The 24,767-nt window shown below is 38.5% G+C and overlaps 1 long non-coding RNA gene across 1 annotated transcript in view; it reads right to left on the reverse strand.

Annotated features, from left to right (window-relative positions):
- Window positions 1–22,761, reverse strand: part of LOC129730585 (uncharacterized) — a 44,962-nt gene extending 22,201 nt beyond the window's left edge. Inside the window, exon 1 of the long non-coding RNA XR_008728883.1 lies at window positions 22,625–22,761. This is a non-coding gene — a long non-coding RNA (uncharacterized LOC129730585). The remainder of the gene's footprint in view (window positions 1–22,624) is intronic.
- Between the last annotated feature and the right edge of the window lie 2,006 nt (window positions 22,762–24,767).

Below are 24,767 nucleotides of genomic sequence, written 5' to 3' on the forward strand. Positions count from 1 at the left end.
CGGGTTATCTCGACATAAAACAGCTACCCGAAATCACATCAAGGTACGTTATCGAGCAGCTGAAAGAGTGGTTCTCGGTACATGGTGTTCCTCAAGTTTTAGAGACTGACGATGGCCCTCAGTACGCTTGCAAGAAATTTCGTGAATTTTGTCGTAAATGGGAATTCGACCATCAAACATCGAGTCCTCATTTTCCTAGAGCAAATGGATTAGCAAAGCGATACGTCCAAGTGGCCAAAGCAATGTTGAAAAAACGTAACGAGGATCAATCTGACGTGCGTTTGGCTCTACTCCATATGCGCAGCACACCTCGTAGTAGCTCGTAGTACGCTTGCAAGAAATTTCGTGAATTTTGTCGTAAATGGGAATTCGACCACCAAACATCGAGTCCTCATTTTCCTAGAGCAAATGGATTAGCAAAGCGATACGTCCAAGTGGCCAAAGCAATGTTGAAAAAACGTAATGAGGATCAATACGACGTGCGTTTGGCTCTACTCCATATGCGCAGCACACCTCGTAGTAGCTGCATACCATCTCCCAACGAAAGATTAATGGGACGGTTGGTACGATCGAATATGCTCATGACGTTGGAAGCTTTGAAACCTAGAGTAGCGATAAATGTTCAACAACTCCTAGAGCGAGAACGTGAAACTCAAAAGAACTACGCTGATAGAGGAGCAAAGGAGCCGCCTCAGTTTGTCGAACAGGAGCAAATACTCATACAAGATCGTGATTTTCAAAAATGGACGCCAAGAACCGTTACGAAGCAACTGTGCGACGACCGTTCATACCTAGTGTCGCTAGTGTGGGACGGTTATAGAATAGTACGAAGAAATGCTCATCATTTGCGCAAGCTACATGGAAAACAACAAGAAGAAACTACACTAGTGGCTAAAGTACCAGATGGCAACCGGAACGAAGCGGCACCAACTGCGGAAACTAGCATCAACCCACTGGAAACAACGACAACGATAATCGACAACGTAGGTGGGACGATGACCCGTTTTTGACGCACAGTAAAGACAAAGAAATTCAGTGATTTTGAATATTATTTAAAAAAACGGAAGATGTAACATATGTGTAACCTTCATATACAACCTTTGATTAGTTATTACTTTGTACTACCTTAACATACAGATACTTTGGGAATACATCATTAGATTCACTCACGAATAGCTTACACACATATTTGTTCTCTTTTGTCGACCACACTGCAAGCAAGCAAACAAGACATAATGCACACTACTTACAATAACAGATGTTAGCAGTGGCCAAATGGCTACGGCAGTGGCCAAAAGCAAACGCGACGCGAGAAGGTCCGGACAAAATTACTGACATATCCGGCCATGTTCCCCATGCAGTGCAGTAGTCCGCCAGTTGGTATGTCTGCTGTGGAACGCTGCGATAGAATGAGTCGTCTGCTCAGCCTGGCTGCCCTAAAATCAGCTGCTGCTCTGCCGGTTGCGGATCAAGCCAGTTTTCAGTAAGTCAACCGTTCTATTGCTGCAGTAATCGGTTTGACAATGAAGAATTGCTACATTAGCATGCTTTTATTCATAACTACTAAGAGTTGAACTTCCGGTAGGTGTGCCATACTAGTGCGAGTTAAACAACAAAAAGATAAAGTCAAATCATTTGTATACTTTAGCGTCGGCTGTGTTCAGGGCCTGATTTAGGCGCTGAGGGGCCCGGAGCAAATTTGTTTGTTTTTCTTAAAACATTTAGAGGTATCGTTCTGGAAGGTGACGAGCAAAAAAAGGTCGCCGCAGGACTAGGGGGGCCCTTGAACCGGTAGGCCCGGAGCATTTGCCCCCCCCCCCCCTCTCAAATCCGGACCTGCAAGTGTTCAACTAGGCTCTACATTTTTCAATAGTACAATAGTTAGCATCCCAAAATCATAATTTTCCGGATTTTGATGGACGGATTGCTGTAAGAATTAAAGAAATCCGTTTAAAACTGACTGAGTTTTGTACCCCCACTAATGTTACCGCAAGACTTAATTGTAGGTCAAAAGTTCTTTCAAAACGGATTACTGTGAGACGTCAGCGGAAATTCCGTATTCTTGAATGGATAGTTGTTGTTGACGTGGATATGAAAGTAGCAATACTTGACACACCGGTGGCTATTCAAGTATATCCGATCGTAGCATCCGGAGCAAAAGCAAAGCAAAGCCTTGGTGCTACATTCCGATTCGGAACATGACCTTCTGTTTATACTATACACAGACTTCGCAGCCAACCGTTAAGTGTACAGGACAATTGCGGGGCTAGCGCTACGATCCTACTGACACTAACAGTCTCTCCCGAGACAAGACTCGAACCTACGACGACTGGCTTGTTAGGCCAGCATCGTACCTCGAGACCAGCTGGGGAGGCAAACGCGTAGCATCCGGAGACCATCACCAAAATCCATGGATGATGTAGGATACAAGTGATTAAGGTATATTAATCAAGTTAAGTTCATCATGCAATATTGATTAAAATTTGCGTGACATCCTTATCGTGAATCGGGAGGCTGCTAGATCGACGGTTGTCTCAACTTTAGCGTATAATTTTATTTACTTATCGTTAGATTCATGTTCAATAATTAAGTATGTAAAATATTTTAATTCTGATTTTAGACATAGTTTCACCAGCGTAAACTTTTTATATTTTCTCATTTATTTGACGTGCTATGACCAACTTATTGAAACCTACAAGTATATTTTTATAACATTTGCCGATTGAGTAGAATTCAGTAAAACAATATTTAATTCATTTTTTGTTGCAATAATGTCATCATTTTCGATTTAGAACACGTTTTTCTTTTGTGGATTTTAAACTGGTTTAAACCTTCAGAAGAATTGAAACGTGTTAAATAACACTGAAACTGTTAAATTATCACCTGGAAATGAAAACTATTCAATAAATTCAATTCATCGGCACTCTTTTTCGATAAATTTAATCTAACAAGTAAAGCAGTTGACTTGCAATAACTTTTTTTTTCGACTACACGAGCCCGTTGAAAGCTAGCATGAATGATATTCTTCGGCACCAATCATAAGGTACCAACAGCAAAAGCAACGTATATATTATTTCAAAAAAAAAAACAACTCTACCTCAGTTGTATCCATGGCCTTCGTGTTAGCACCGATCGGCATCGTAAACTGCCAAGCAGAAAAACCTACATCTGGCCGGGTGATAAATCTTGCGTTACGCCATTTCTCTTGACGCGCACTAATTGCGATACTTAAAAGCTCACCAGCGGCGACGCGACGCTGATCATAAATTATCTCCGCGCTGATGACTGGCTTTAGTCGACTGGTAAGCGGGAATGCCACTGCAGGATTCATCACCTACACCATTCCGATGGTGGACCAGTATTACGCAGTGAATCACAATAGGGTTAGTTCTCACACGTTGATTTATTCAAGTACTTAAAAATATCAAAGCGTATTTAAGTAGAAAAATATTTCTTGAAATGTATTTGATTAATCCATGTGAGGTTTACAATATGCTACATGAAATAGTATGCTCTTGGTGGATCAAACCATACTTGTATGGAACTTAAAAAATATTTCTTATATTTAGGGTCGCCATAATATTTTATTTAGGGCACATAATAATTTTAACAATTTGCAGGAAGAGACGATTTTCCAATTTGACTAAATAACAGCACAGCAATTGTTTTCAGTTATGGCAATATTTTTTTCATGAGTCAACATTTCGAAGCTTGAAATTCGGATCACTAAGGCCCATTGTGCTTATTACAAAATTGTGTTTAAATCTGCACTCTATATGAAATCGCAAACAGACATGATTCAGAAAACGAAGCAACAGCTATAATCTTTCATTTTTCCCGATTTGAGCTTTTGGAATGCACCTGTGTTGACCAGTGTGATCTACAATATATGGCTCTTTTGAAAATAGGTTGAGCATAAAAGTTAACCGATTTAATGAAAAGCTAATAAAAAAGCCATCAGATCTATTTTTCACATGTTACCATCATCACAGTAAAACTAATCACCTCATCCATAATTATTCAAGTGACGAGGATTTGCTATAGAACAGAATACAACCTAAATCTCTGATCGACTTCTCTACACTTTTGTATCTACGGCATCATTAACTTACGTTAAATGGTGTGGAAATATATTTATTAATATAAAAAAAACAACACTCGAACCGAAGAATCATCTTATTTATGACACCCGAAATTTAAATTAGTTTTGTAATAAAGATACTTAATTTTGTCGTCGTCTTGCTCGTTTCTGATGATCGTTTGCAGCCGAAATGTCGTCGTTAAAAGGAAGCCGTATCTCCCACTACCGAACGAGCTGGTGATTTTCACTCTTTCTCAAGTTTACCGACCGCCGACGACTCATGATATCACTTCGCTATATGTTTCTGTGTGTGTGTGGGGGGGTTTTCACAGCAAATCGTGACCCCTTCAGATCTCCTGTCCTGGCTGGTCGCTGTTGGTTTACGGGGAAAGACGCAAAAAGTCGCTAAAAAGACGTATAAATTATCACGATAAATTAAAGCTGTTATCCAAAATGCAGACGGAGTGGCTTTTTCATTCGATATAAGACGTTAATAATGTGTTTCCATAAAAAATTTGAACTAATGTTTGTTATGAAAATTTAGTGGATGCGAATAATTTATTAGCATTTTATTGAAATGGAACGACTACTCGTTCTTGACCTCCTCGTAGCCCAATAGCGCAAGCGACTTTATTGTACTGACTGTTAGCTTCTAGCTAAGAGAGGTTGTTAAACGTTCCATTGTTTTCACTAGCAGCCGGAAAACATGGCTGATGGAACTGTGTAAAACTGCCAGAGCCATTAGCAACAGCGAAACAGCAATAACTTCTTTTATAAAATTTACGATGGCACACGAACGTCAAGAATTAGGGTCAACATTTATGGTGTTTTTCACACCATTCTTCAACACGGTGAGCCACAAACAGTTTGAAAACACTTAATTGAATTGCATGCCGAAAACTGTATCACGCTTCGTCAAAACCTGATCTAGAACAGTTTTCTGAAGTGAACTCGAAACAATTTAGTTTCTATGAACAAAAAGCACCTGCCTGGAAATGAGAACTTATCCACAAGCCTTTCGAGCAGCTGTGTTCTCTTGCTCAATAGATTTTGTGATATGGAAATTTTATACCTTAAGTCGAACAGTTAAATGATATTTAAAACCCCATTCCGAACATTCATGAATAGGCTACCCTATCCCAAAAATAGAATCATATACTTTAGTGAAATGAATTAATTTACCTAATTGGATTTCGGAATCCGGTCAATTAACGTTTATTATGTAAATTTGTAAAAATTCCTGATGATCATACTGCCTTCTTGCAACGTGCACAACATTTAACACATATTAACGTTGCTAACATAACTGAATCATAAGCTACAATGAGGTTTATAAAATGAAATTTTCAAAATTTAATAAAGACAAACATAAACATATCCCAGTTGCTCTCGAGGTACGATGGTGGTCTAACAAGCCAGTCGTCGTAGGTTCGAGTCTCAGCTCGGGAGAAACTGTTATTGTCAGTAGGATCGTACACGGGTAGAAATAAAATCTCGAAAACGGGCAAAATGACTCATGATTTCATGATTTGGATGTATTTTCATGATATGAATATACACCATGAGTAAAGACTCATGGAATCATGAGCCAATGGTTCGTAACGCACCCCGTGCGTTACTGTTTTGCTGACATCATGAGCAATTTGGATTGAAACCATGATTTATGGGTCATGAGATTTGACTCATTCGACTCATGAAATCGGGCGTTCAATTTATGAAATCTTCCTTTGACTCATGGAACCATGATTGTGATTTATGAAATCATGAAATGCGAGTCATAAAATATAGCATTTGGCTCCAGAAATCGAGTGTTTGATTTATGAATTTTTGCTTTGGCTTATTCTAACCCATGAAATTATGAGCTGAACTCGTGAAATCATGAGTCACGAGTCATGCAATTTAGCATTTGACTCCAGGAATCGGGTGTTCGATTTATGAATTCTTGCTTTGGCTACTGGAACCATGATTTTGATTTATGAAATCATGAGTTGCGAGTCAGGACATATAGCATTTGACTCCAGAAATCGGGTGTTCGATTTATGAATTCTTGCTTTGGCTACTGGAACCATGATTTTGATTTATGAAATCATGAGTTGCGAGTCGGGACATATAGCATTTGACTCATGAAATCGGGTGTTCGATTTATAAAACCTTGCTTTGATTTAGGAAACCATGAATTGAACGCATGATTGATTGGGCTAGTTTCATGAAATCATGATTTGTGCGATCCGATTCACAAAATTGCCCAATCCGCACGAGAGTCACAAATAAAAAATTGTAAGAACAATTGTCCCCCGAATGTTTTAAAAATAATATGGAAATAGTTTTTGTACGCGAGTAACCATTACTATTTATAGAAAAACTTGTGTAAGTTTTCTCACAAAAGACACTAGCGATATGATTATAAAACAAATTTTTCTTTTATTTTGTCTCTGTGATAATTGAACTAAAATTTATTTATTCTTCTCTGAAGGGTCACAGGCGAAATTATTCCACTTGTGAAACGAAATTATTTTTTCCATTAAGTAGTCACGGTGATAATTTGAAGTACAAATGGTATGTTGTCTTAGAATAGTCACTAAGTCATTAAAAGGTACATTTAAATTTTTCTGATGATTTCATGGTGATCTTCATAGGAATAGTTTTTCCTGTTAGTCACTGTGACTTCTGTGAGAGAATATTTGTCAAAAGTTTTGTTCAATAGAATTTGTGACCCTTTGAAAAAAAACTTATATGTTATTAACATATTCGCAGTGATTTTGGTAATCATCTCTTCTAGTTTAAAAAAATATCAGAAAAAGTGAACATCGGGCTTCAATCAACAAATGTTACTTTTTAGTCATCGTGACTTTTGTAAAGAATATGTCAAATGTTGTTATGAATATGTGATCTTTTCAAAAATTTCGCGGAATTTTAGTAACTATCCTTTTTAATCAAGTAACTTCGAAAAGATTAGTTGAAATTAATAAGGTCACATATTTCTTGAAACTAACGTTCGATTAGTCTCAAAAGAGTCCCCGTATTAATTGATGTTTATTGAAGAATAAAGAAATGATCCATAACCGTTATTAAGAGGAATGCATCTTTTTTACGAAAGTCACCAAGAATTGGTGACGAGCACCTAAAGTTTGTTGGCTCACTAAAATGGAGGCAATGCTAAACGAAAGTAGTACATATATTATAAAATTAAACCATAATATGATTTAGAAGTTTTCCTTGATAATTTTCATATATTTTGTAACAAAATTACAACAAGAGTTATCCGTTAACAGACAGACGCTTAAAAAAAACATTAAATTTCATTTTTAGTGTTTCTAAAATATTTATAATTCTACGAATATTATCTGAAACCCAATTTTTGGGAAGGCGCGCAAAATTTTAAGGGGTAGGCGACATAATTTCTCCATTAAAATGGGATTGCATTTGAAAATAGCTTTTGGCATTCATCGCAAATTCAACTTGTTCTATGTTATTGCTAATATGTACACGTTCAATCATTTCTAAATTTTATCGGCGAAATAAAAAAAATAAATAGCAATGTTCGGGAGTTGGTAACGAACAGTATATTTGTGTGTTGATAAAAATACGACTCGCGATGACAACTTAAAACAAAATTAGAAACGTTTCTGGTTTCTCCTATAAATATCGCACAGTTGAAAACATGTAAATACAAAAAATTGTATAAGGCTCTAAGCCTTGCCATTTCGACGCTTTTTCAGCATTCCTGACCATTTACAGAACATATTCCTAATACGAATATCAATCTTCTCTTAAAGGTCACTTGTGCGGACTGGGTGCACATTTAATTTATGAAACTTCACTTTGGTTCATCAAATCTTAATGTCATGATTTATCGATCACGATACTGAAAATATAATTCATGTGATCTAGCGTTCCACGAATGAAATTAGACATTATATGCGAATTCGTGTTTTGGTTTATTTTTTTCTTCATATATACATGTTTTGGTTTATGAAGTCAGTAATTTTTCTCATGAAACTACAATAAAAATTCATTAAACTTAGGATAAAGTTCATAAACTTTGAATTGGATTCATCACTCTGATAAGTTGGAATTTGATTCATGATTATGAATTATTGAAACTATAATTTTTCAACTTAAAACTAAAAATCGTAAAAGATCAGATTTTGTTCACGGTCTTAGATGCCAAACCGTTACGGGTTTGAGGATTTGCGTTTGTAGTAACAAGTTCGACAGTCAGTATTATTTAAGATTTGCACGGCAAAACAAAGTAAAACATAAATTAATAAGTTTTCTTTGGCAGCTTTTCTGCAGCAGTATTATGCAAAAACCTGCCAAAGACGTTCGATACCCTAATCAATTTATAACAACATTTCAACCATTTTTGATCGTTTTTCCTAACGGATTTTATTTTTTCTGAAAAAAGTTCTGTAAATCTTCATCGATGACATTAGAGAACACAAAATGTTTCTCATCTATTTTTTTAAATGTCATTTGCATAGCATTGCATTTGCACTTTGCATAGATGTTCTTATGGGCTGAAGATGTCTATTTGTGCTATTATTATTTTTTGTTTTTGGTCACGAATAATCTGGCGGCATCCACAGGGTGGCCACCCAACTGGGAAAACCGGGAGAACCGGGAAGAAACCTGGAATCGTTTGGAACCGGGAAAAACCAGGAAAAAACCGGGAATTTCACTGAACATTACAAGCCGGGGTGAGAACATAAACAAAAAATAGTTTTTGTTTTTATTCATCTTCCTCTTGGAAGCTAACTTGACCAAGGTAAGTTCCCCGGAAGTAGCATTCAAATGGCTTGAATTTTGCCTAGAGCAAATGAATCACAACGATAATCTCGCGAGAACTGTAGCTGATAGATGTCACCAAGAATACTCACAACTATTGAATATTCATTCGACGAAGGCATTGCTGACTTCCTACACATCTGTTCAACTGAAGAACCAAAAACGAGACAAAATCTCTTTATTTTAAGTATCGACATCTAGCGGTGGAGAGAATGCATTTTACACTCGAAATTTCATTACGCTTATATTCAGTGGTGGGCACCATTCCGCCAATTTGCTAATTCGCTAATTAGCGACGCTAAAATTCAGTTAGAGATTTAGCGATTCCGCCAATTTTTGAACTGGTAAGCGAAACTATTTGCGTCGCTAAAATATTGGCCTTCGAAACGCTAATCGCTAATTCGCTAAGTTTTGTGGAGAAGCGACAATAGAAATATTTAGAAAAACTGTGAATTGCTGATGGCGTACGTACATTGCTTCGAAAGATGAACATACTTTACTGCGAAAGTTACTTTTGTCAGTTTTTTTACCCTAGAATGGAGTTCCAGTTATCGTACAAGCCACAGGAGCATTTTGAAGAACAAGCACAAGGTCTAGATTGAATTTTTGGCACACCAAGAACTTTGGTAAATTGCAATGCGCTTGTAATTATGACAACTTTGGTTCTACTTTTTCGATTCAGATAATAATTGAATTTTCATGAAAACATTCCTAAGAGTATCTATTTTCAATGCAAGCTAAATAACTTTTGTTATTCTTGTTTTTACAAAATCAAATATGAATACCGTTTCGTGAACCTCTTACTGTAAATAGCTTTAAAAAGTAAGTTTTTTCGTTTGTTCAACCAAAACAGATCAAAGTGGTCCAAATCTTACAAACCACGAGCAATAAATATAGCGATATGGCTATTTACATATTGAAAAGTTAGCGATTAGCGATTAGCGAAAGTTCCGCTAATGTGGGTTTAGCGTTTAGCGTTTAGCGATTATCGAGCTAAATTTTCCGGTTAGCGACTTAGCGATTAGCGTCGCTAAATTTTCGGTTAGCGGTGCCCACCACTGCTTATATTCCATTCATTCAACAAAAGGACTATATGAGCTCTCGCCGCTTTTTCGTCGAGAGAATCCTTTGTTCTCCCCGGTACTGGTATAGCGAGGGTGCCTTTTCATGATAAACGTACAGTACCACTCGCATACGTGCAACGGTTTTTATGTAGATATATTTTTAATGAATTTCATTGTTGCCCAAGTTGAAAACTGAATATCTTGACTAACGACAATCATTTTTTTACATTGTACCTAAAGTCGTAAGCAGTGCTGGTACAGCGCGTCTGATATGCATTTCTAGCAATGTTAGGTATAGAAAACGGTACGAGAAAAAAATATTGTCGTTGATCGAGAAATTCGGTTTCCAAGTCCAACGAAAATATTCAAGTAAATCAATTAACAGGTTAAAATAGTTTCAACAGTCGTGAGGTGTACGATCCAAGAAAATTTGTTAGACAATGTTTGAATGGTTGAAAGATTTTTAGTTTAATTGGTTCTATTGACGTTGATTGTGAATTGTTACTGAGTTTCCTCTTTAAAGATCTCTTGAATGAAGTCCTGCAGTTGATAGATTCAACTATTCAAGATCACCTTTTTGCCTGGTCATTAAAGCACAGTAAAATAGTTTTTTGGTGCATGTTCAAACTATTGGAGCGAACTGTTCGAACGATGCACTGCAAAATCAATGTGATACAGTACAGGTTGCCTGGGGAGGACACGAAATTGTTATTGATGAGGAGATGCGTAAGCTGCTGAAGTAACTTGTTTTAAGTGTTATGAAAATACTCTTTTATATATTACGCTTTTATATTTTAAATCGCTGTTACGCTTTTATATGATACGCTTTTATATATTGAATCTTATCTGGTTGAGGTAAAAACGATTCCTTGAAACTTAATTTGGCCTAGTATTGTATGCGTTGTTTATAAGATACTTGTAGACATCTCCTCTCGAAAAGGTGACATCCGTCGCATTTTTCGATTTTTTTCGACTATATTTCAATAAGGCTGAACACGTCAAGAAGTGACTTAGAGCATTTTGAGATGTACATCGAAAGTCACGCTTTTTTATTCCTTAACTGCATGGAAAACTACAGAATTCAAAAGTACAATCAACCAGTAAAAATATTTGAACGAACCGGGAAAACCGGGAGAAAACCGGGAATTTTATTTCGGGTTTTGAGTGGCAACCCTGCATCCATAAATTACGTAATACCTATAGGAGGGAGGGGGGATATATTTTTTGGCATAACGATTTGTTGTATAGGGGAGGGGGAGGTAAGATCAACGTTACGTAACAAAAAATCCATGGGGAGACTTTCCAAATATGAGCATTTTTATTTGGCATATTCTTCTACAGCGTTACGTAATTTTTATGGGGGGTAGGTTTTGGCGTTACTTTTTGTTACATATGGGAGGATGGGGATCCAAAAATTGGGTTTTTAGCGTTACGTAATATGGATGTTGATAAAAATCGACGAGACAGGTGCGGTCAGCTGATTTCAGTTAGTTTTCAACTTTTGACAGCCTTAGGTACAACTCGCAACTTGGATGCAACCCGGATCGAAAAGCACGAAAATCAAACGATCGGTTGCTCCAGTATGGTTAGTGACAATCCTTTACCCAATAATAAAATTTCACTTTAGATTTTTTTCCGGCATTAAAAGATTTTGTGTTTGGTTGTGTTTTGGTTTTGCAACTTGAAAAAACAATTACAAACGTACAAGCAGTGAAACGTCACCCATGGATTGCCTTATTGAAGGTTAAAAAATATTTTTAGAGACAGAACGGTTTGTTTAATCGGTGTGACTTCTTCAGAAAAGTTGCAGATAACAGTTTCATCTTACCGATAGAAGTATACACAAAAAAAAATATTTTGCAACACAAAACAAGGAAAACAACTTGTTTTAAAGTTTTTTTTTTTTCAACTACAAATGGTTTATGGTTATATGCTCCAGTGTTGCTAAGCTCGCTCTAAATAAGCATGCGATACTCCAAGTAGTGTTCTCACCGCTACCGAAATCACACACACAATGGATTACCTCCACCATTCGAACTGTCTCTCGTTCTTTCACACTTTCTTCATTTCACACCACCGAGTGTTGACGCTTGCGAGTTTTCTTCGCTCCCGAAATCATGAGCACACAGTCCTATTTACGGTCTTATTCGCGTGCACTCCCCTACTCGCGAGCACGATCAGCCAAAAATAATTGTTTCAAGACGCATCGGAATGGCGTGGCGTGATGCAGCGGATCTATTATAGTTAGGTAAACTGTATAAATGTAGTGAAAGCTGTTCCTATCAGATGCTTTAATGTTTATAAGTTGTCGTCAAAATGTCGCCTCAAATTCTCTCAGAAAGCAATATGTTGAACATCATGGACATCCTGAATAGTAGAACTAATGTTTGACATTGATGGTTGCTCTAAACTGGGCTCCTTTGCACTATTGTGGAAAACATCAACAGGGTCTACTTATAAAAAAGTTGGTCACTCAGTTATTTGTTCCTTGGTGCACATTTAAATTTCGAACACACCAGCACACCAACATTTTGATTAAGATGTAATGTATGAACGACAAAATTTTAACTCTTAAATTGACTATTTAGTTCATCCTTAAAAGGACAATTAGTTTTTTAATTCAATTTAGGATATGATGCTGATCCCATCTCTGTGCTATTCCTGACATCAAAAGCTGTTTTCGGATTAAAATTTTGACGACAGACAGATTTTGATTGCCAACACCCCCGTTTATGTGTTGCCAAAATACGGCATTTTTTCACTGGAGGAATTGTCGCTACCGCACATAAGCAGCTTTTTACTAGAAAAGGTAATACCTTTACACTTACCGCTGACGCTGCTACTACTACCGCTACTGGTACTCGCTATCGCTGCTGCCCGCTGCTACATAGTTAGCACCCAATTTGTCAGAAAACCTGGTTGCAGAACACACAGGTATTTCACCAATCTGCAGTTTACAGTTCATGCGAAGCGAATACAACCACAACCTAACTGATTGGGGAGCGGGGGTGATAGATGCAACCGAAAGATCATTCAAATCGATCGAGTTACTGCCGCGGCTTGCAGAATTACGTACACACACAGCTGTTTAAATTGAACAGCATTCGTTGGCACAGCCGGCACATTATTTAGTTTTTCGGCAAAATAGGCACGAATTCTTCTACCGCCTAATTTATCTTTACAGGCGGGACAAATAAGCATTGCCTTCCCTTGTGCGAACAAATCCTTGTGGGCACGACCGTTAATTTCACAACATTGCTAGCCGATGTGACAAAAAGCATCGCAGAAACCGCGGGGCACTGGTTTCAAATCATTAATAGGCAGATGACCCTTGCCGCACAGCTTCTTATCCATCAATTCTAGCAGCAATCGTATGTTCTCTGCCACAGTTGTTTCAGTTTCATTCAACCGCACTTTATAATACTGTGTTGAGTAAATTTATGCAACCGGACACTCGTCTTATGTTTTACCAACACGTTCACTCGCGAAAACCTTGTTTTGCACATGAAATACGCTAGTCCACCTACGGTATTAATCACGGTTTCTAAACTTACAATCACTGAACATACCGGCGCACAGTTTGACTGGTATGTGTTTCCTTTTTTTCAGCAGTCATGAATCGTATTTATAAAAACGCTCTGAGTAGCTCATGATATTCAGAGTCTAGCCCATGGTATCATGATTCATAACTCATGATTCTGTGAGTCAACGCGACAGCGATGTGTTACGCTTATAATAGCCATGAGTCACATTCTTGAAAACGCTTTTCATAGCTCATTATATTCGGGGTTGACATCATGATATCATGAGTCATAGGCCATGATTCTGTCGAAAAACAACATTCATGATTTCATGACCTGAAAGGTCATGAAAACGGGAAAATATTTTTACCCGTGTAGCTAGCCCCGCAATTGTCCTGTACACTAAAACAGTTGGCTGAAAAGTCTGTGTATAATAAACATAAGGTCGAGTTCCGAATCGGAATGTGGCACCAAGACTTTGTTTTTATTAAAGACAAAAAATGCAGCAGCCAAAAATGATCACCAAATATTCATGTTAAATCGGATATTTTTGAATCTTTCAGAGAATAAATAAACACATTTTAACTATGTTTTTGCGAAATTGGCTTACACAATCTTCTCTCCTAGACTAAATGCCCGCAGCTTGAACTTAACGTTACTCATTAAATGCTGTACAACACTTACGCCATCTGCTTTAAACACCTCCATCCATGCTTTCTTCAAATCATGCTCGTCTTTGAATCCCTTCCCTGTTTTAGGGGCTCTTCATAATCGTCAGAATTTTTCTATCGGGTGTAGCTCTAGTGAATTTTGCTTTCTCCGGCACAAACCAACATCGTTGGTTTCTCACCACTCTATCACAGGTTTCGCGTAATGACACGATGTCTGATTTGGGCAAAACAGTTTTTTTTCTTTGTAGGGACGCAGGAAGGCGCTTCTGGAAGTATTTTTCGTTATATATTTGACCGTTGATAATGCCAGTTGTTACGTACGGGTTGCTGATTTGGCCGCAGCTACAGATTGCCTGTCACACGAAGTACTTCTTGGAAAATTTGTCGACCATTTTTTCCAGAACTTGTCCCAAACATACAGATGGAATTTGCCAACGCAAACTCCAGGCCGAGGATCTGCTTGGCGTCCACTTTAATGTACATCTCATCGTTTATTACGGATTCAGTTACACTTACCACTAAGCTGGCGCGGAATTTGGCCATCGTATTCTATCTATCGGTTCTGTTAGATGCTTTTCTTACCTCGCAAACATGAAGTCCAGCCCGCTTCATTATTTACTGGACGAACCAGTCGAATCCAAACATTCGGATTTCACTTGAAGCCCATTCCTCACCTTCCTTGCCTTCACGCAGTCGGTCTTCTTCGCTTTTCTTCCCCTAGCAACTCGCCACTGAGTCATCTGAATGTCCTTGAAGGATTTTACCACTGCGGAGGCGGTAGAACTGTCGATTCCCAAATGTTTCTCGATCCACTTGTGGAACTAGCCGGGATTTTGCACGAACGCTTCCTTTTTTTTTGGCGAAGCAGTTGGATGTCACCTCGACCAGTACTCGACCGGTTGTGACATAATTGTGCATATGTAAACATTACACTCTAAATTAGTTTTACTAAAATATCATCAAATACAATCAAAAGTGAAATGTTGCATTTTCTCCGAGTACAATCTTTAACCATCTAGTGCTCAGTGCCGCCTTTAGACAGGCTTCAGTTAAACTTCTAAAAAGCTTCAATAAATACTTAAAAATGTTTATAAAGATCCATAGTGATTTTTTCGAAGTCCATCTGAAAACTAACTTGGGCACTAGAGGGTAAGGCAACCATTGTTTATCTAGCTTCCTTACGTAGGGTCCGTGGGGCGTCATCTAGCTCAACGGTTATCAACCTTTTTTTTGTCCGCGTACCTTTTGGCAATATTTTCCAAATTAATTGTACCCTCTGGCTTCTAATGTCCTCGCAGAGTGGAAGAAAGTAGTGGTGGATCACGTTGTGGTATTCTAATCCAGGTTTTAAATTGGACTATAGTTTGTTTTATTGCTACAGTCATGTTGTGAGAGCAAGTTTGAACAACAACTGTAGTATTATAAAAAACATTGCTTTGTCCGCCATTACTGATTTTTCCTTCGAGTACCCCCTGAAGGCTCTCGCGTAACCCTAGGGCACGCGTACCCCAGGTTGAGAAACGCTGGTCTAGATGAACGATTCACCGTGGCTGTTGTGCACTCCTTAGTCTCGTTCTTAATGGATTGGTTTCAAGAACCATCTTTATCGGGCTGTCGTCCAACATCATTATAACAAGCCCAGCTCACCGTAACATTAGCAGTGTGGACGATAGATGGGTCCCCAAGCAGCTCCTGCAGTCCTTGGTTCATTCGCCTTCTCCGCGTTGCGTTATCCATCTGCAGTCCACCGAAGTTGGTACGCAACATCTTCCGCTCGAAGGCCGCATGGGCGCGTTGGTACTTCAGAAGCATAGTGTATGTCTCGTGGCCATAGAGGACGATTGGTCTGATTAGTGTCCTGTAGAAATTGGTGCGGCGACGAATTCTAATCCCCGCTCTTCTAATCACCCCAGAGCAGAGCAATATTCAAAAGTAGGCACGAAAGACCATCAGGTTGGTCTAAAACTCTTTGAGTTTCGAGGGGGCTCGAACCACATACATCACACGATTTATTGTCGCTTAAACCAACGATTATAATACAGCAACATTTTGAATTCTACTTCTACAGTCGTCGTTCGCTAACTGCAACATGTTTACATTGCAGTTATCGAATGCCGTTCGATAACTGCAACACTTGACACATGCCAAAATTTAGAGGGGGGTCCGTCACTACCATTTTTGTTTTCAATGATGTCGAAATGCATTTTTTTAATGAAGTACATAGTAGCAAAAAATAGCAGAAAACTAAAATATGTAAGCTTTTTGAATAATCAATTTGATAGTCATATTTCCGCATCATAATTTATTGCGTTTTAGTAACTACTTTACATAACCAATATGTAGGCGAAGATAAAGTTCATCACTACAGAAGACCATTTTACGAGACGTTTCTGAACTCAATTCATGAATGAAATTTTGACAGAAGGCTCGGAACCGCTGACGTAACGCAAGTAAAAGCAACATCAATATCAGCAGGATTCGTGACGTGAAAGCTAGCCAAACAATGCAAAAGGAATTTTTTTCTCTTATAATAATTACGGAAAGTGAACCACATACCATGGTGATTTGGCTTCATTGATTAACAGTGGAGATCTCCCATTTAGAATGAAGAGACAACAAGTAAACGGAATCGAAAAAAATCGAGAAAAATGAAAAGTCCTTTTGAAATGTTTCTAGAGATTCAACAATTTTTTATTTTCGATTGCATTTAGAATCCCCCCGCAAGATTTGTCACTTTAATGTCGAATATGACTTTGACTTCAGATTTAACGGATTGCGGTCCGATAACTGCAAAGTTGTTGCAGTTATCGGTCTTGCAGTTAAAAAGCGTTGCAGTTAAAAGACTTGCAGTTATCGAACGGCGACTGTACTTCTCTCAGGAAGTTCGGCTACATAGGGATGTGAAATGAAAATCTAAAACCGAAAAAAGTGAAAAATATGTCCAATTTCAAATGCTAATGAATCGGTTAGTATTCGATGGATTTCCTTCGTTCTTGCAGCAATAGATTGAAAAATCTTCTAAGATTCTTCCCAAAACAAGATAATTGTAATTTTATTATTCACACTATTGTACTATTGAAAATAGTCAAGCCTTGTCAAAACGAAAAATTCGACCTCTGATTGGTCGTTATATGCTTGCTTGCCAAGCACGGTTGACAGGATCATATACCTTGCAATTGAAAACATGCTATTTGGCCTATATAAGAGCCTGTTTCAGCCGGAGCCGCTCATAATAGTTCTAGACAGCGACAACAGCAGTCGTCCTCCCTAGCAGCAGCACTAGCCCTGTGGTCACCACGTCTCAGGAGCAGCGCGGTTTTTCTCAGCGTGTGTCGCCAGACAGCCATTTTTCCCCCCGTGTTGGGGCAGCATGAAGATTGCCATCAGGAAATCCAATTTTGGAAATTAAAATGCCTTTTTCAAGGCAAATAAACAAGTCATTGAAAGTTAATTATTTTTGTCAACGCAAGCAAGCATTTTGTGTTGCATCCTAGCAATTTAAATCTGTCGCACCCGTCGAATTTACTGAATGTAAAATAGCTTCCACAGTGCATGTTGTCCGTGTATCTTAATTCCCCCAATGTTAGGGCAGCTCAAAAGTTGTAATCAGAAACCGATTTTGTACCGCAAAATGCTTTATTCAAGGCAAATAAACAAATAATTGAAGGTTAATAATTTTCTGACATTAACACAAGCAGACATTCTGTACGGGATGCAATCAAATTCTGTTGTAGTTGTCTAATTTTTACTTTTACTTTATATAGTAAACCCCCCACTCTAGGGGCAACGCAAAGGCTGCGATCAGCATAACCAACTTTGAATAATAAACTGCCCTGTTAGATCGCATTCACAAAGACAGTTAGTTCGACTATGCAGAGCTAATATGAAGTCGATTCAATCAATCAGCAGTAACAGAATCTCGTCGTCTCCCAGCTGCCAAGTTGCAACATGATGCAACACGCAACAGCGAGCAAACGAAATCGCTTGATGTTATAAAACCGCAATAAGATACGGGTTGAAACCGTTGCGTGTGAGAGAGCACCATCGGTGTTTATTCGCTGGATACAAAAATCAAATGCGAATTGTGGAATAATTCGTCTAAAGAACATAAGGAAATGGTAAACCTGAACTGAAAGGCGTGGCCTATTACGTAGCACCCTTCGGCTATAAAAGAGTGTTTCTGAGAAAACTAGCTACATTCATTAGTCGGAAGGTGAATTGGATGGACCGTCCACAACGTTGACAGCAGTAACAGCAGATATCGGCACTCAGCAGTAACAGACCATAGCAGCGGGTCACGCCTGTGGCTGCCTTCAAATTAAACAAATCACTTGCCCTGTGGTTGGTCACCACGTCTCAGGCCTCTGCCAGGCTGAACGCCAACGCGAGCGATCGGGCGAGATTTTTGCGGTACATCAGCCGGCACTTCCTGTAATGGAAAAGTAGGATCATTTTGTTTAGAAGAATATTACTGTCGGTAATATTACGGAGATGCGATTGTATCATATCCGATATGGTATTGAACAATTGTTCTTTTGAGGACAAATAAAACACTTAATTTGAAGATTTAATAGCTTTGGGTACCAGTAGCAGTATGGTAACAGCCTCAGCGGTAGGTGCAGCCGGTACTTCCCCAAGGCCGATCTAATAAGGAAATGAATGGAAGCGGCACGGCGAAACAGTTCGGGTGTTCTTAGACGCGCGTCATTTTTCGTACGATAGCGGCGGTATTAGCGGCAGATGCATTTGCCAACACTTACTCCAGTAAAGCCGTGTCTAATTTTCAATGTGAAAACACCTTTCTATTGTGTTGGCCGTGCGCATTAGGCCTCTGCCAGGCTGAACGCGATAAGCGGCGCGAACCGATACGCCGGCCGTAGGTTAATTTACGGCCGTAAGTAGAGCTGTGTAAAAGTATTCTACTTCAACCTTGCGGTCGTGGCTTTGCACACAACCCTCCTGTAATTTTTCGTAGTGTTGCCGGTGAGATGCTCATAGAAATTCTCACTTTGGAAGATTTCCTTTTAAGTCTCCATACGACACAAACCCAGCTCTTTCAAACATAATTTAGTTTTCAATTTATTTTCCTCGGTTTACTACAATTCACCTTCTGACCGACTAAACTTTAAAACGCGTTTCCAATACAAAAAATAACATAAAGCGTATTTTGGACCATTGGAATTTGAGAGTTCCGAGTGTATCGCAAATTGCAACAGGCTGGCAACTTCACTACGTGACGCATTCAAACTACCTCTTTGTTACCGCTGCACTAAAAATAGCAATGCTGTCGCAAATGCTACACGATGAAATCATTCTGATGGTGAACGTGTTGGAAGAGTTTTGACAACTTGACAGGCCATTTTCTTCGTCGAGAGTGACAGTAGACTGACATATTTCATAGCAAACCGACAGCTATTAGTTTCGTGTTGAATAAAGGACAGTGCAATCAGTTTGTTTGGCAATATCGAGAACACGACCTAGTGTTTTTCAGTGTAGATAACTAGAAAACTCACCTAAGTCCATCTATTCATATCTTCTTGACAATATAATTTATGACATTCATTAAATTGATAGTAAAAAACTGTTAAAACTACATAACTTAACTAATGAGCTTATTTTGCAAAAAAATCATAGTCTATTGATTTTAATTTTTATAACTTGAGCTAAAATTTCAGATAATACAATTGTTAATAGGAGAATATATGTCATGTTAACAAACTTTCGAAAGAACACTGCAGATATTTTACAACCGACTTTAATTATCTAGTTGGACATTGAACGAAAATAAAAACAGCAAAACCCAATTCATTCCGCTCGGTTCTATTTTGAACCTGCCAAACCATACGCGCTTCCAAACCATTGATTTCGAATACGTAAATCACACGCTAATTGATAGTTAAAATGGTAATCAATCAATTTGAATGTCAAACATGCACCGTTAAACTAAAAAGATCAAAGCTCGTCAAGCACGTCGAACAATTCATTGGAGCAGAATCGGTCGTTGGGAGTTGGTCGCTTTATATGCATCGTTGCGGCCAGTGAATGCCGTTGGTAGGTCTGAAAACAATTTATGTACATATGTGCGAGAAACTTGCGTCGATGACGAGGGTTGAATTGCTAATTATGAATGATCGATGCCATCGGCGAACATTATATATAGCATGTCGGAAAATACGACGATTGTGCCTAAAAGGGCTTCTTTTACTGCCGAAGTGACATAAAAAGACTGTAGTATGAATCGACAAATGGAGCTTAATACCGAATGCAGCAAATCATGGAAACATAACAATAAAATGTACATTAATATACCATGAAAAAGAAAACTCCCACGAACTCACAAGCCGCTAACTACTCTTTCAAGAAAATAGACATTTCTCGAGGTACAACACTGGTCTAACATGCCAATTGTCGTACGTTTGAATTGTATTTGACCAAGGAGATAGCAGCCTTGTCTCAATCTCATACGTTTGACAGTAGACAATATATCAGGGCCTCATTTAAAATACCCGATAGCTTTATGGACCGATAGGTCTAAGCTAAACATGGAGAGAAAAAAACCGAGGCATATGCCCAGCAAAAATATCGTAGACCAACCACTGTAGTCATGAAGACTCGTCAATCATGGAGAAAATCGCCAATTAAGCAACTGGGTTTCACATGTCAGAGGTGCCAGATCTCTTCACAAAACGCAATGTTGACTAACTTTTTCATTCGACTCGTATAATCGGTGGTGACGTTGTAAGACCTGCGGAAGCTATGCGGAGGGATGTGTTTTAAGGTATTTTAATGAAGTTCTCATAGACCAGCGGTTGTCATCCTGGCGTACGCGTACTCCTAGGGCTACGCAAAAAAATCAGTAAAGGCGGACAATGGGTTTTTTTGTTATAATACCTAATTTGTTTTTCAATCTTGCTCTTGAAACATAACTGTAACAATCAAACAAACCATAGTTTAATTTGAAACCTGAACTCTACTTACTCTCACCCTCTCTGCGAGAACAAACCAAGCCAAGGGGTACAATTGGTTTGGAAAATGTCGTCAAGGGGTACGCGGTCAATAAGAGCTTGAGAATCGCTGTCATAGACCTGAGAATTACAAATTCATTTGAAAATACAGTGATTCGGAAAAAACAGAATCTAAAAATCTTTTCTATTATGCCGGTTTGTAGCATGAAATTGTTTCGCTAAAAAACCTTTAGCAGTTTTCGTAGCTAGATAACAAACGAATGAATAAATTCATAATCGGATAGAAGTTCTCACTAAGTACCAGCAACCGAGAAATAATGTATTTTAACATTTTGAACTACAATATTCTCGTACAAGATCCACTAGAGACATATTTGCTGGAAACAGAGTTTATTTTTATTTTCAGAGTTTATTTCTGACCCTCCGGCCACTTTGTGATTGAAACGAATATTTTATGACTTATATTTTCACTAAGTTAACTAGTTAAGTTCCTTATGCCGTAACACCAATCATGCATAACAAAATAGCTCATTTTTCTGAGTATGCACTCAAACGTACTCGAAATAAGAAGCCTAACCTTCTCACACAAACTGTCATATTAATCGCACGTTCACTTCAGCTCGATTAAACAAAGATGGGAAAATTATCGGTGATTGAAATTTGCCCACCAATGTTCAACGGCCGTCTATTTCGCAATCCTGCTAACCAATCAATATGTTAAGTGAACAATCCGCACCATAATCATCACTATAGAAAAGTTGCAAACCACATCGGCACTTCGACGGTTTCGGTGCTTTCGTCATGTGCGGGACCAGTACAATCCGCACATCGGTAGCCAAAAACCTTTCCAATCAAAACGATTCAACCAAAAACGAGTTAATTATGATTCAACAGCACCGTTGACGGCATGTCGAGTGTAGACGTGCATTTCAAATATGTTGATAGCTCTGTTAGCCCGCGTCGCTAACGTGAGCAGTACGATACACCTCTCAAATGCGCGCTGTGTAGGTTAGGTACTTGTCGATGAAATACACGCTAATAGTGTGGCTTGGTATGGTATTGTACTCACGCCCCGGTCACTTGGCATCAATGGGTATACCGGACAGAGCAGAACCGCAGTGATGATGGCTAATTAATAATTTATATGTTTGCCGCAATTGGTGGCCCCCGTTAATGGCTATCAACGATCGTTATAATTAAATCCATATAAGCATTTTGATTTTTCGGACAGTGGCCTTAGCCGCACGTTGGACGGATGGTTTATTTTTTACACAATTCTACGAGTCGATTTTAACTCGTTGATTTTTATTAAACAACGCACCTTTACTTTATACCTCGTCTACTGTATGCTTCCGTAAACTAGTTGTCAGCGTGGTATAGTGTGGTGTGAGAACCGTAATTATTGAGGTCAACTGGTGAATGAGATTTTGAATTTTCAGTCACGCAGCTCGTTAAGTGCAACAATAATTTTTTATTCGTTATGTTGGGCCACGTTTTACGGCACAATCTACACGTTAGCGTGAAAATAGCTTACCGTGATTGACTGACTCTTTGCACTGTCATTGGTTGTGATAAACGGCAGCCCACAAAATTATTGTGTCACCATCAATCATAACTCAACGTGGCCGATGGCCCGTGTACGGTTTTCTGCTATTGCGTGTTATAATGAGCGCAGCGCAGCAAACTGAACATTTGCTCCTTCCTATCGCTGCTATTTATGCATAAAACATGCCGCCGGTTTTTGCTGTGCATATAACTAAACAGAATTAACCGTAGCAAAATTAATCAGATAACATCATAGTGTACTATAAGCACCAGGCTTTTTTCCTCTCTAAAACAATAACAGCAACAGCTGCAGTGAAATTTAAAAAAAAATCTTCAATAAACGCAGTAATAATGAAAGCCTTCGTTATAATTCTTCCAGTTTTCTGTCGTCATCGAAGAATAAAAATAAATTTATGACGCGATTCTTCCTCGAATTTGCATTTTATTTATACTTCTTAAAAAAGGCTTTTATTTTGTATCCTAATCTGGCTAATTTATTTATCTCTAGGAATTTATTTCATTACTTTTCATTCAAACTGAACTTGTGAAAAAGCAATTTATAGATTGTTTTGAGTTACAGTTCATTTTTTCTCATGTGATTTCGCACAGTTCCACCAATCTGCAAAATTGTTTTCAATGGGCATAAAAGAGATTTATAAATACTGCTAGGTGATAGAGAAAAAGTTTTCGCGAACCTTTGAGTAACCATTTTTTTGCATTTTTTTTTACTTCAATATAACGTAACTCAGTACAACGTAATGAGAAAAAACAAGGTTGGCTCATATTGGAATAGGGTAACGGACCCATAAATCACCCACTTTATTCAAGCAAACAAGTTAAACGTGATACATGTCAGTTGCGGCAAAAGCAAAGCAAAGCCTTGGTGCTACATTCGGAACTTGACCTTCTGTTTATTTATACACAGACTTCGCAGTTGACTGTTTAGCGTCGGGACAATGTCGGGGCTAGCGCAACGATCCTACAGAGCAAGCGCACCCGTGAGTTGCCATTTGAGTTGCTATTTTCACAACGCTGGCCGTTGCTATTTTGGGTAGCAACCGATTTTCGCACCGGTCGTTGCTAATGGGGATTACCAATTCCACTATTTCTTTTTCACACCGGCAGTTGCCAATTTCTGAAGACCGTCACTAGCCAGCGTTGGCAAAATGTTTGTTTGTGATGTATTTCGCATATTTTTTGCGGATTTAGTAATAACCAACTTATCCGTCAGTCAATCGTTTCCGGAATGATCTACGTTCTTTCTACTTCATAAAATGTTCCCTCCGTTTCACATAACTTTGTTTTAACTTTGTTTCCGTTCTCCCAAGTTATCGATAGCATAATTCCTTTGCAGATTTTTTTACTTGTGCGTACATAAATTTTTTCATCCTTATATGTTTATTTAAAGTAATTCCGTAAAACTAGGCACGTCCCGCAACGTTGGCTTCAATGACTATTCTACTGAAAGCTGGCGAACTGTCATTAGTTGTATTCTGTATTTCACGCTGTCTCGGTTCCCACAGTTTGCTATTATTATTTAAAAATTTGCTGCCAAAAAGAACTTAAATATAGAACGCGTAAATTGTTTTCGATTATTTGATTGATTCTACTGCCGCGAATAGCATGTCAGTCCCACCTGCATTTTCAGCAAGCCGAGAAAAACGCGTTTTTATATGATTTTATATCATTGCTTTTTACGAGATGGGACAATATGTTTGGATGTTTTCCAGCAGTTTTTCATAACAAAGTTCATGAGCTCATCCATTGTTACGAAACTATGCATTGTTAGCTACCATTTACGCGTAATAACTCAATTTTACTGAAAATGCAAATGGGACTGACTTGCTATGCGCGGCAGTCTAGTGATGAAGAAAGTGATTTTGCAAAACAAATTTCCTTATACGCGATTAAGAAAATGGTTTTTGGAAAGATTCGGGGCGACTCTCAGCCTAGTAAATACCCAAAAAAAAAACGCCATACGGAGGAAGGTGCCATCAAGCGTTTTAACAACGGTCTATACCGATGACCATTTCCAACGCCGCTTTCGAACGCATCTTAAGTTGTTTTTGAAGATTGAAACAGCGGTAAAGGAGAAAAATGGTTTTTTATACAACGACCGGACGAAACGGGAA

Source organism: Wyeomyia smithii, chromosome 3, assembly GCF_029784165.1.
Source record: "Wyeomyia smithii strain HCP4-BCI-WySm-NY-G18 chromosome 3, ASM2978416v1, whole genome shotgun sequence".
Lineage (NCBI taxonomy): Eukaryota > Metazoa > Arthropoda > Insecta > Diptera > Culicidae > Wyeomyia > Wyeomyia smithii.